Genomic DNA, 14,126 nt, shown 5'->3' with positions numbered 1-14,126 from the left:
CAAAACACTATATTTCTTAAATACTATTAGGAAGTAGGTTTTTCCTAGCTATCAAAGAAAAGGGAAAAGAAAGGATGTTGAATGAGTATATAACTGAACAGGTCTATTTTACTTTTCTGAGACTTGAGGCAAAAATAGAGACAGGTTATTATCATTGAGGACAATTAAAAAATAACTGAGCCATAAACATAGGAACAACAACTTACTACCAATTTCATGCCAATTTTTGCTTAATCTGGCTTGGCTTCTGATATTTAATTGTCTAGCAATTTATCTCAGTTTGTGTTAAATCTACTTTATGAAAAGAAATCACATTTATTGTTTCAGGGTGTATCTGGACTGTCCCCTAGAATTTCCTGTGTTGAGGCTTTTATTTCTCAACTGGTGACACTATTGGGAGATGGTAGAAGTCTTAGGAAATTTGTCCTGGTTGAAGGAAGTAGATCACTGAGGGTGTGCTTTTATGCCTTTGAAGGATATATCTTTGCCTCCTTCTCTTTTACCTCACCCTCCTCCTCCTCCTCCTTTCTCTCTCTCTTCTTCCTTGCCAACATGAGGTATGCAGATTTATTCTGCTACACATTCTCTGCCTCGATGTTCTGTCTTACCACAGGTCCAGAATCAATGGAAGTAAGTGATCATGGACTGAAATCTTGAGCTGAAATGAGCCTTTCTTCCTTAAGTTGATTTTCTCATGTGTTTAATCACAGTGGCAGAAAGTTGACTTGTACAATAATTTCAATTTTTACCTGGATTTTTTTTTTTCAGTACCAGGGATCAAACCCAGTGGTGCTTAACATCCACATCCCCACCACATTTTATTATTTCATTTAGTGAAAAGTCTCACTTAAGTTGCTTAGGACCTCTTTAAGTTGCTGATACTGGCTTTGAACTTGCAATCCTCCTGCCTCAGTCTCCCAAGCGGTTGGGAGCACAGGAGTGTGCCACCATTCCTGGCCTTTACCTGGATTTTATGTCATGATCATTTTTCTTAGTAAACAGAGTGATGAAAGACATCACCCTTCATAATAATGTTTGAAAAGCTTATTTTCTACTAGATTCTCTTCCAGGCAGGGTATGCTATACAGATAGTTGTTTAACTTTTTTTTTTGAGGGACCAAAATATTTTAATTTTTTGAGTAATAATTTTATTTATAATATGGATTCTTTAAATTAACTACCTAAGCCTGGATTGATACATAAGTCTTTTAAGAATTTTCAATCTTTTTCTAAATGTTAATTTTATTGGTAACATCCCACAGTTAGCAGATATATCAACTTGATCGTGATTTTCTTAAGTGAAACTGTAGTTTATTTAAGCTCAAAAGGTACAGCAGCAATTCTTTATTCAAATGCTATTTGGGAGACTTTTCAACTTGGTAAGTAAGATAGACTTTTGGGGCTTTTGGTTAGGAGCTGAGTCAAGCAGAATGATTAACGTGACAAACCCCCCCATCCTCGCTTAAGTTACTGAAATCAATTTTCTTGTGTGCCTCTTCTACTCTGTGACCTTTATTTCTGTTTCCTTATTTTTCACACTGTTGGACAATGTACATTTCATGATTTGGAAAAGACAATTACTTCTCTGTGATTCCCTCAATAATAAACAAAAGAACCTTAGAGGGGTACTTTTAGAAACAGGAAAAGAGAGAAAGTGCTCTTTATGGTTAAAATGATGGAGGAAAGCTCTGTGTTTTGAATTTGATTCTGTTGATATATATTGGGAATGTCCAGAACTATAAAGATTAGTATGAGCCAAGAGAGCTGGAAAGCAGTTTGTCTGATGTTTCATTTATTATTTTCTCTCCAGGGCAACTCATTCAGACACCAGGATCCTGGGGAGATCAGAACGGAAGTTTATGTATAAATTGACATGAAGGACATGTACCTAAACTTGTCAAGCTCAGAAGTTGGATTCTTAGTTCACTAGTAACATAGAGTGGGTATCATTTTAATAATTCTGCTGGTCATTCCAGAGTTATCTGCAATATGGAAAATGAGTCTTCTCTTGGGATTTAGATTTGGGTAGACAAAGGGGAAAAGATAATGAGTTTGGACTATAGATATTTCTCACAGCAGTACATAAAGAACAAGTTCTGGGAAGGCAAGCAACAATAATAAATAATGGATTATAAAATGCAAATCTGGAGAGAGGAGTTTTCTGCCAGACTTTAATCTTGAAGAGTTCTTAAAGCTTTTAAAAGTATATAGTTTTCTGTGGTCTTGAGCAGGAATGACAAATAGTCTAATTGTCAGTTTACTGTATACAGAGGGAAGATGGGCCATGAGAGATAAATAGATGCAATTCAGTAAGAAATAAGATGGAAACAAAACAGAATAAAACTTAGAGTAGAAAAAGAAGCTACAGAGTAGAAAATGCTGTTTTCTTGACTTGAGCTAAAACTAAATCAAAAAGCTATTAATAATTGATTTTTGTAAAATAGATATAAGCCTTTCATTTGGCTCACTTTAAACTAAGGTGCTCTTTATTAGAGAGATAGCAAAGCACTGACAATCATTAGCCTTCATAAAATGAAAGAAAAAGGCATTATCCAGCAAAGTTTTTCTTAACCTTTCCTCTTGGCTTTTTATATTTATTTTTTGAAATACTATGAGAATACACAAATATTAGAGAAGTATTTCTTCTATTCTTTTTTCAAACCTCTAGCTATGCTATTATTATTATTATTATAAACTTTATTATGTTTGACTCGTTGAGTAATTTTTTGGCAAATATTAGAATCCAGATTTCTTAAGAATCAGTCTAATTTAGCATATAAGATAGAAGGCATGAAGAAGTAAATAATATAGCTTCTGGCTGTTGCAATTCTAAGTGCCTCAGCATCCTTGCTTTGCCCCAAGAAAGATTCTTCGTACATAAAACCTAATACAGAATTTATTTTTTATGTTCTAAAAGGCAAGAATTCAAACAAGATAAAACAAGAAAACAAGAAAACACTTCTCATGTCACAGTGTAACCTGCTACGTGATGTGGAACAAAGTATTCAGAAACAAAGTTCCAAGCCTGTGGAGAGAGGAAACATTCTTAAAATCAAGGTTAATGGTTGTGGCATCTTTGTGAAATACTGGAGGATGCAATCTCCTCCGTAGACTTGCTTTTTGAAATCTGAACTTCTACCAATATGAGAGAGACACGGAATCTCTTTATTTGGTGATAAGGAAAGAGAAATAGAGATGGAATTGTTTCAGTGCAAAGTAGGTCCTGGACAAGGAAGAGCAAGCCAGACTCTACAGGAAGATCATCAAATCAGAAAGATACGTGACAAGAAAAGTTGAATCTCTGAGTCTCAAATAACTACATGGTCCAAAATTCAAAATGGAGTCCGGTAACCATTTATTGACTTGGGATGTCAGGCAATACTGTGTTTTCAGAAAGATTGTAAGCTAAAATTTACAGCCCCTCCAGGGCATGTTTTTTCCCCAACTGTCAAGATAAATAGCTCAATGGAAAGTCTCATTTTGCTGCTCAGACCTAACCAGTGAACCTACAGTCATGTGTAAATGTCAGTCAATCATCTATGGGCATGGTTGCATCCTTCATTTACATACAACTGAACAACCAAGACTGAGTATATGCAGCCTTGTTTGCACAAGTAGACCAAAGTGGGAAATGGCAGGGACTTTCTTAGTATAAGCCAGCCCCTCCTTTTGTCCTTTTGGAGAGTGCTTTCCCTTTTCACCAAAGGTTGTGTGTCACTGGTTTGCAGATTGTTTATTTCCTTCTGAATTTTTGCTAACAGATGGAAATATGAGAAAACACAAAACACCAAAATATTGCCTAGCCCCACTAATTCTTTAGAGAACAAGGGTAGGGAGAAGTAGTGATAGGTGATTAGTTTAGATTACTTATAATTCATTGTATTCACCTGGATTTCTGGCAAATGTATAATAAGGTGTCTACAGCTTTGATTTTTGGAATATAAGCTTAGTCATTTTAGTTAGTTCTTGTTGTCTTTTTATAGTCACGCATTAAAGAACTTCATGTTTTGTTGTGGATCTATTACTGAACTGGTTGGGTCCCAATGGCAAGATTCTGGTAGCACAGAATAAATAAACAATGTCCCTGTAAAGTTTCACATACAAGGACTAACTTCCTCTCTAGAAGTGGTTGTATGTTATACACACATAACATTTTGACCTCATAAATGAAAGTTATGTTATGTTGCTGGTGATAAGATATTTAGCTTTGTAATTTCACAAAAAAATTAAAGTAGCTTGCCTGTTTATGAAGCTTTATAAGCTTATAAGCATTTTAATTTTCAGTCTCTCGTTTTATTCTTCCTTGTGGAGTAGATACAAAACTTTATAGATAAGAAATCAGAAAAGCTGGAAGAAAGCTACATTTTTCGTCACACACACATATGATATATGTTTAATGAAATACATATGCTTACTCTGATTTGAGTATGCATGTACGGAAATATCACACAGCATCCCACAAATATGTATGATTTTTATTTGTTAAGAGAAAAAAAAAAGAAGAAAAAAATCAGTCAGATCAAAGTGACTTAAATAACTAACTCAAATCATACTTCTAGTCAAAAGACCTATAACTAAGAGTTTCTTCCTTTAAATTCTATATTCCTGTCACTTTGCCACACTCCAATGTAAACTACTAGAGAATAGAAGCTTCTGTTATAATTAAATCCTTCCTAATAAGGTTCTTTTAATAGACAATTTACCTGAACTTTTCTTTCTCATTGCAATGTTTAAACCATACTCCTATCTTTCACATTAATCATCTTTTATTTTTAATAAAAATCCCTTTTATCAACATAATTTATACTTTCTGTTGTTTAATTTAAAAGCAATCAACAAGTATACTATTCTCTTAGAAAAATGCAAATGTGTATATTCTATGATGTTAAAAGCAGTTCAAAATTCACAGTTGTCAGCTTCTAATCTGAAAGTGGCAAAACAGGGTTATTCATTTTATGATAAAGGGAATACAAAGTCCTTAATAAAGCAAATGATGTTTCATAAACAGAAGGCTCTGCAACTGCAAGGTGAATGAGCTTGAATAAACTATGCTTTTCTACTGATAAGAATGAAAGAGTTGACACATTTGATCTCTTTCATACTTCACAAAGGTTCATTAAGTATAATCTAACAAGCTTTCCAAGGTGATTTTGAATAAGAACAGAAGGCTATGTTGCTTCAGGGATTAAAGGCAACTATTTCAGTTTGGTTTTGATTTTTTTAATAACATTTTTTTGTTTAGTAAATGTTATGGAGAAGCAAAATTTAAGATAAATAAGGGTTTTCTTTTCAAATCTACAGTAAGTAATCCCACACTCTCTATATGCTTGTGTTAAAATGGCTGTTGTAGGTGAAAGGGATCATTGACCAGTTGGTGAAATTATGGAACTGATGGAGAACAGGAAACAGCATATCTTCCAATCTGTCCTTTATTTTATTGATTGTCCCCATTACTGTTTACTTCCTTTTGAGACCCTAAATCATAATCCAGCACGAATTTCTTTCTTCTAGTCTGAGACTTTCAGTTTGCTGGTTGCATAAGAATATTATATACTTTCTATTTCTATTGTTTAATTATAAAAGCATGAGAGTTTGACATTCTTTTAAGAAAATGCAAATGTATATTTTACCATAGGAAATGCCTGTTGGTCCAAAGATGCACTGATCTGTTCAGAAATTGCACAAGTTTCTATTGCTTTAGGCTGAGCATAATATATAATTCTTCTCATGACTATACACTGCAAGTGGGCATAACCATTTGTTTTATGGATGGGAAAGAGGGAGAAATTCGAGGTTATTTGTGTGGAGACAATGGTCTTTTCAGCCAGATTTCCCTTGTCAGAATTACAGCATGATCACAGCATGTGTCAGATTTCCCATCAGAACTGGACAGGAAAGACACATAAGTGTGGAAAGATCAGATAGCAGCCTGACACATCTGTACTCATGAAGTGTCAAGTTAAGAACTCATGGATAAAATAAAAATGCTGGTTGTCTCTACAAAACAACCAAAGGGCAAAGAGGACAAGTGAAATAGAAAATATATCCAAATATTCTTCCCCAATCCAATGGGGTCTAAAGAGGATAGGAAAGCAGCCCCAGCCCTAACTGTTCTGCCTTAGGAGTGATCTGAGAAATTCAGGAACCAGTGTAAGACAGCAAATACAGATAATGAAAAGTTTTCTCCCTTCAGTATAAAGTAAGTGCCTACTTGAACCAGTTATCTGCAACCATGGCTGAAAATGGGCAATTTAGATATGTCAAAGTTGTGACATGGCTGGTTTTCCTCTGCACCTATGCAATTCTTGATTTTTCTGAGGGCAGGGGTCTCTTAATGGTCCATTCAGAGGTCAATGACCCTAAGTTGCATATACATTATAGAATAACGTCTGGCAGAGAAAGCCCAACAGTGGAAGAGGTGGAGCAAATTTCTAGTCAGGAATAATAATGGTGGATGTAACTGTTCTGTAACCCCAGGTGTGTGTATGTGTGTGTGTGTGTGTGTGTGTGTGTGTGTGCGCACCCAAGAGCTTCAACTAAGTGAGGCACTCAGTTCCTAATACCTGTGCTCTTGTCTCCAAAGACACATGCGGGTTGGAATTGTTAACTCAAGGAGACTGCTGTCCTTTGGGACAGTAGCAGACAGAAGCCCGGGGTTCCCTTTCACCAGGATTTTCCACTCTACATGTTCTTTATTTCCTCAAGCACTGATAGGCGGTGGTGGTACTTCACCCCTCAGAGTCAGCCCCTACAGAGAATGCTCCATCAGAAAAGAACCAGCCAATAAAAACTGAGGTGAGGGACTCTCTTCGGCTTTGTATCTTTAGAATACAGAAGGGTACAGAGGGTATAGAAGGTATTTTCTGGATGACTTAAAAATAGCTTAATTTTGCCAGATTGAATCCTCTTACAAGTAGCTTTTAGAGCTCACATCTCCAGTAGTTTTTTTTTCAAATTTCAATAAAATAATGACTGCTAAAGCAACTAGAGATTTGTGCCTCCATTGGAGCTGATAAATCAATAAACTGATTGACAGCTGCAGATCTTTGTTTACCTGACTTTGAAGACAACATGAAATGAATGTCTGCCAATTTTCAGTGTGGGTTTGCTGAGTCTTTGGGAAGGTGTTCTGATCAGATAGGATTCTTCCTGCTGTTTCATGAGGTTAGTCATCCCTCTAACTAGAGGGCTAAAAAGAGATGCTAGGGATTGTACAGGATACCAGCCAAATAACTTTCAAAGCATTTAAAATATTTTCAGGCCTCTTCTGTGCACAAGACCCTAAGAAGATGAGAAGTGAGGTCAAAGAAATTTAATAGGTGTCTCTGCTCTCAAGGGACATAAATTTTAGCTGAAGAGCAGAGACACGTATCCATCTGCATGCTTCACTTCTTTTCACACAGGTCTCCCTCACTGTCTTGGAGACCCTCTTCTCTAGCACCTCTCTAGAGCACCTCACCTCCCACCAGAACAAAAACTCATGCATAAGAAAGAGCCTTGTTTATTGTCTTCATTGCTCTGTGTCTGGTGCCCTGAGCGATGGCCTCTTAATAAATATTTTTGAATGAACAATCAATATCAAGTAGCATATAATTTCCTCACTTGCTTGAGAAGATGTAATCACTGAGTCTTTCAGGGCTAAAATTTTATGGTTTTCTGGGGCCAAGGACAAATGTCCAGTCAATATGTAAGATTAAAGCATTAACCTGTTCTTATCCCTTATAGACAATAAATGTAGGATCCAGTGGATTTCACCTCTTTCAAACATTTATTCAGACTTCTTATTTTCATCAAGGCTCCGTGTGTGTGCATGCGTGTGTGCATGTGTGTGTGTGTGTGTGTGTGTGTGTGTGCGTGTGTGTGTTTGTAGATCTTATAATTCCTGCTACTTCTCTTGCTGACATGGACAATAGTAACAGATGGACCTGCAGAAGCTCTGATGGCATTTTGCTGTATACAAAATCTTCTACTTACAGAAAAAATCTTTTTATGGATGTTACAGTCTTTTGGGAAATGAAGGCCATAGGAACTTAATTGATTACTTGAGGGGGAAAAAAAGAAATCAATACATAACTGCTTAATGTCTCCCAGACTCTGAATTACAGGAAATTTTTTGTTGAAACACAATGAAGTTATACTGTGCAATTCAATCACAGACTAAATAATTCAGGGCTGTTTTTGTCCTCAAAACCATCAATAATAGCAATAATGTTCAGTTGCACATGCAGTTTTGAAGACTGATGTAAACTGTTTACTTAAATAGACATAACAACAACCAATTAAATTTTCTCACAATAATTTTCACTGTTTTTATAGACATGGTATCTTGCATAACACCTGATAATGATAACTAGAACACAGTAATTCTGCAACCTTAGTTTGAATTTTTCTATGCCTTGGGGAATGAATAAGCATGTAAATTAGACATGAATCATTGTAGTTACTTGTCAATCCACAAATATGTGAGCAAGTTGGGCCCAAAATGACTGACAGGAGCATTGGGGAATATATTGAAATATATTGCTTTCTTTAGGCATATGGCACTCTTTTGTTGGATTAGGTTAGCTTTTAATGATTGGCACATATACCAATCTAAGGAATTGATAAGCAAGAGGTGATGGACAGAGGGTACCACTAAAATTAAGGAAAGATCAGAAGTTCACTTAAGATTGGTCTAGATGGCTTTAAGTTACCTTCTAACCAGAAACTTTAGGGATTTTAAGAAATCGTATCCTACCACTCTGTGGTTCCATTCCTATAATATCTTGCAAAGTAACAGTAGGGAGCTGAAATATCTGTGACACAGTTGGAGAGATAATTAACAGATTTCTCCACCTGGATTCTCAAATAGCTCTGCTGATACTGTCCAAACTTGTTGAGTACTAAGAGTCAAGAGATGAAACTGTTAAAATGTCAAGTCTTAGGCTCCTCTCTGTCCCTGAGCTAAAGATTCTGATGGAGTGCACACAGTTTGAAAAAGGAAAAACCCTTCCTGTATGTAATTCTACTAGGAATTATATGAATGTAGCTGAATCACTTTGCATTAAATAAATTAAAAGACCCACCCTATATACGACCATTTCTAATTATGGACCTAGTTGTTTGATCTAGGGTATTATGAATTCAGATTTTATGTTATGCAAAAGTATGACCACATTCAAATTTGACTTATGTGTTTCTTATATATGTATATCAAGTATATATACATACATATTTTTAAAATTTTGTCATATACTATAACATGTTATGCATATAAATTATTATATGTAAAATTTTGTATATAATTTTTGAAACTATTGAAAGGAAAAGTGGTTGATGTTTTTCTTCCTCATTTGTATTATAATCTGAATTCTTAGGAAGAAAGGACATAACGAAGTTTTAAAACAATGTGCAATTGCCAATGAAATGATTTAGATTACATTCTTAACACTATTCATCATGGAGGAAATGAATTGAAAAGAATGGGTCCACTGATATATGAAGAACATGGTTTAAAAATAAAAATGTTCTGTGGCCTCCTGTGTATGAACTAAATGCTATTTAATTATAGACTCAAATAAATGACTTTCTCAGGATAATTTCTGGCACTGTTGTATGTGATTACTTTGGAAACAATATATTTATTTTTGATAACTTAGAAATTTCCTCTGTATGAAAGGTAAAAAAAAAGTCCAGGTAGTTAGTATGATAAAATCATTAATTAAAATATGTAACTTCCTGCTTATATTCTATAATGGAGTTGTCACCAGGAAAACAGGATGACTATTTTTTCCCATAATAAGATTTTGCATTTATAATTCAGCACACTTTTTGAAGGCACAAATGAAGACATTTGTACTCGTGCAGCTGTGCAGGCAAATGGATACAAACTGCCTCACCATAAATTGTTCTCTGGGTTCATGGGTGAAGAAATCAATGGTGATATGTTGGAAGTAATGAGAGCGGGGCTTCCTTTTAGGCATTAAAAACATTAAAATATTTTCAAAACTCATAGGGAAAATTTGGGGGCATTATTATCTACTTGCCACTCTTCTGAGCATGTTACATGTATGAACTCATTGATTCTTTGGAACCTCAGAAAAAAAACATTACAGTTCTCCCAGGGAGAAAGCTGAAGCATAGAGGAATGTGCTCAAATATGTGTAGCTCAAGATGAGATTGAGACTAAGAGGGCGGTTTTCATCCAAGTTAAGGCACCAGCATGCTGGGCACCTGTCTCTGTGCTTCAGCTTCCTCACTGCTTTCTCTAAGGTTACAAAGGTTCAATGATTTCACACAGCTAAAGTACTCAGGAGAGAATATCAGTGTTCAATAATAACTATTGCCATCATAGATTCTTCAGTACAAAGTGGTCTCAAGGAGTCCACCTAGTCCAGGCAGCCTTTCTCAGCATTATTATTAATTATCATCATCATCATCATCACCATCATCATCAACATTGGTGGTGGCAGTGCTGGGAATCAAATTCATGACCTTGAACATACTAGGCAAATCCCCAGCCTTTCCAACGGTATCATTGTTTTAGTTCTAAAGATAAGGTAATGTGGACTTACAAAGAGAAGGTCTGGAATCTACCTCATAAGCCACCTTTTCTTATATCCATTCACTGAAATGTTGACCTATCTCTTCCCTTTTCAGAAAATTATTTTACAACATTTTCTGTTGCAGGTAGGTGCTTAATGAAGGTTGAGTAGGGAAATGAGTGTATGAGTTATTTTTTCCAAAGGTTTATGGTAATATAATCGACACATAAAAATGTATTTAATACATTTGATTTTGATATATGTACACATTGTGAAATGGTCACCACAATCAAGCTAATCAACATACCATCACCTCACATGGGTATTCCCTCCTTCCCCTGTCCTTCCTCCTCCTCATCCTTCTCCTCTTTCATTTTTCCTCTCTCCTTCTCTTCCTTCTTCTCTTTCTTCTCTGGAAAGAACACTTTGCATCTGCCCTCTTAACACTTTTAACAAATTTCACATGTATAACAGTGTTGTTAACTAAAGTCAACCTGCTGTATTTTAGGTCTCCAAAAATTTATTTGTCCTGCATAATTGAAACTTCTTACCCTTTGACCAATTTCACCCTGTTTCCCCCAAACCCAGGCTCTGGCAACAACTCTTCTGCTCCCTGCTTCTAAATTTGACTGCTGTACATTCTACATATAAATGAAATTACATAGTACGTATCTGTGCCTGGTTTATTTAATTTAGTTTAATGTTCTTCTGGTTCATCTTTGTTGTTACAAATGGCAAGATTTCCTTCCTTATTAAGGTTGAATAATATTTAATTTTTACACATTTGAAGTACAAAATGGATTTCTTGAAGTGTTCCCATGGAATGGTGTTCTGTACTGCCTCCACTGGCATCTAGGGTCCTTGAAACTTTTTTCTCCTCAACCAACTGGAGAAGCTCCCTCTTTAATTTCAGGGCAGCCCTGTTTCCCTCAGTTTTGAATATCATCAGTGGGCCTAGGCTGGGAGTGAAAGCCAAGAGGTCAGTGCCTCCTAACACCCCTCAGTTAGCACAGAGCCTACTATTTCTACAAAGTGGGAGGTTGGAAAGAAGAGCTGACCAAGAAACAATTCTGTGAGTTTTGCAGAATACTCTCATTTCATGCTGACTTATTGCCTCAACTTTCCTACATTTATTCATTTACTGACAAGTAAAAACTGTTTATATTTATGGTGTACAGCGTGATATTTTGAAATATGTATACATTGTGGAATGGGATAAATCAAACTATTTAGCACATGTAATACTTCACATACCTTTTTGGTGCTAAGAACACCTAAAATCAGTTTTAGAAATTTTCAAGTATTCAATATATTGGTGCTAGCTGCAGTCGTCAGAGTGTACACTCAACATCTCGAACTATGTAATTGAAATTTGGTGTCCTTTGAACAACATTACCCTAATTCTCTCATCCCTCAGCTTCTGGTAGCCATTGTTCTATATTCTGCTTCCATGTGTGTGAATTTTTTAACATTCCACATATGTAAGAGTATTTATCTTTCTATGCCTGGCTTATTCCTCTTAGCATAATGTCCTCAAGGTTCATCCATTTTGCAAATGACAGAATTTCTTATTTTCTGTTACAGATTTTAACCATAAGTCTCAACTTTCCACACTCTAAGTTTTATGAAAGCAAGAGCTGTTTTTACCTTCACCAATGTGTACCTAGTAATTAGTATATTTCCTAGTACAAAATAGAATATTCAAAAATGTGTTCAATGCATGAATAAACAATAGACAGTAAATAAATACTGATTGAATTCCCAGGTTAGGTACATTACTTTATGTACTGTAAATGTTTAACAAATATTGAATGAATATGAATTTAAAAAGTTGACAATACAGTACAGAATTCAAACATTGGGGACCACTTCACACAGTATTGAGTCAATTGAGTCTGCAAGATTCATGTGGGTATGTTGAATGTGTCAAATCAACCCTTGCCTAATCAGAGCACTGAGGACAAATAAGAATCTATCAAATAAGGCTTTTAGTCTCCATTTTATGTCCTTATTTCTTCTGTTTCAAGTAGACTGTGCTATGTCCCTATCAAGACATTTGCTTTGAATCTATGGAACTAACCTAGATGCCCTTCAACAGATGAATGGATAAAGAAAATGCTATAAAAGAGAATGAAATTATGGCATTTGCCAGTAAATGGATGGAACTGGAGATAATCATGCTAAGTGAAATAAGGCAGTCCCAAAAAACCAAAGACCAAATGTTGTCTCTGATGTGTTAACACACAATAAGAGTGGGGTTGGGGAAAGGAGTATAGAAGTTTGTTGGAATAGGCAAAGGGTAATGAAGGGAAGGGAGGGGGAATGGGAATAGGAAAGGTAAATGAATCAAACATAACTTTCCTATGTTCATATATGAATACATGACCTGTGAAACTCCACATGATCATGATGTCTAACTACAAGAATGGGACTGAATTAGAATAAGTTATAGCCTATGTATGTATAATATGTTAAAATATACTCTACTATCATATATCTCTAAAAAGAACAAATAAAAAATTAGAAACTTTAAAAAATAGCCAAAAACTAAATTAAGATTAAAAAAAGACATTTGCTTTGTTTTTGTACCAGTGGTTCTGGGCTTATATAAAATTCCCCTTTAAGATGGTGTTTGAGGAAGAAGGATATAGAATGAACATTTTTAAAAGAGTGAAGTTAATTGACCCAATTTACTGAATGCTCCAAGTAATGGTAAATACTCAAACAACAAGAGGTATCTTATCTATTCTTTTAAAGAAGAAATAGAGGGTTGGGGATATAGCTCAGTTGGTAGAGTGTTTGCCTCGCAAGCACAAGTTCCTGGGTTCAATCCCCAGTACTGCCAAAAAAAAAAAATAGAACCATTACATACAAGAGATTTATTTTGCATTAAATATTCAATATTAGAGAAACTTGCTTTGTTGTTAAACAAATTCATGACCTAAAAAGTTCATTCTTTTTATTCAGCACTGATTTCTGTAACTGAAAATAAAATTAATTATCTCATGGTTATTTATGAAAAGAATGAATATAAAATCAGTTCCTCTTACTACATAGCCTCCTGACATATGCTCTGTACATACTTCTATGACAATGTACCACATTATTAAGTAATTGTTTATTCATACAAATGTGAGATATGGTTTATTATTAATTAGCATTCTATCCACAAGGCCAAACATAATGCCCCTAACTTTTTTGAAACCACATAGTTTTCTTTTGAGCTTAAATAACTTAGCAAACATGCAGGTCTTGTTACAATTAACTCTTCCTACTTACCTTTCCTGGTTCTCTTCATTTGTTCATATGGATTTGTGTGCACTATAGTTTGGATTCTGAAATGTTTCCTCAAGGCCCATAGGATAAAGCTTTGGTCCCCAGCCCATGGCAATATTGGAAGATAGTGGCAACTTTAAGAGGTAGGGCCTAGTGGGATTTCTTCAGGTCATTGGGGATGTCCCTGAAGAAGATAGTGAGACCCCATTCTCTTCCTCTCTTTTTTACCTCCTGGCCCAGAGGTGAGCAGGCTCATTCCACCACATACCCAACATGATATGCTGCCTCCCCAACAGGCACAAAAGCAAAGGGGTCCACAGGTTATGG

General features: G+C 35.5%; 1 non-coding gene across 1 annotated transcript; it reads left to right on the top strand.

Annotated features, from left to right (window-relative positions):
• The first annotated feature begins 13,295 nt into the window (after positions 1–13,295).
• On the top strand, positions 13,296–13,368 carry Trnaa-cgc (transfer RNA alanine (anticodon CGC)). Its single transcript has one exon. It is a non-coding gene; the product is annotated as a tRNA-Ala (tRNA).
• The last annotated feature ends 758 nt before the right edge of the window (positions 13,369–14,126 follow it).

Source organism: Sciurus carolinensis, chromosome 5 (assembly GCF_902686445.1).
Source record: "Sciurus carolinensis chromosome 5, mSciCar1.2, whole genome shotgun sequence".
In the NCBI taxonomy this organism is placed as follows: domain Eukaryota; kingdom Metazoa; phylum Chordata; class Mammalia; order Rodentia; family Sciuridae; genus Sciurus; species Sciurus carolinensis.
The sequence above is the reverse complement of the archived record's forward strand: the minus strand, read 5'-3'. Positions and strand labels throughout refer to the sequence as shown.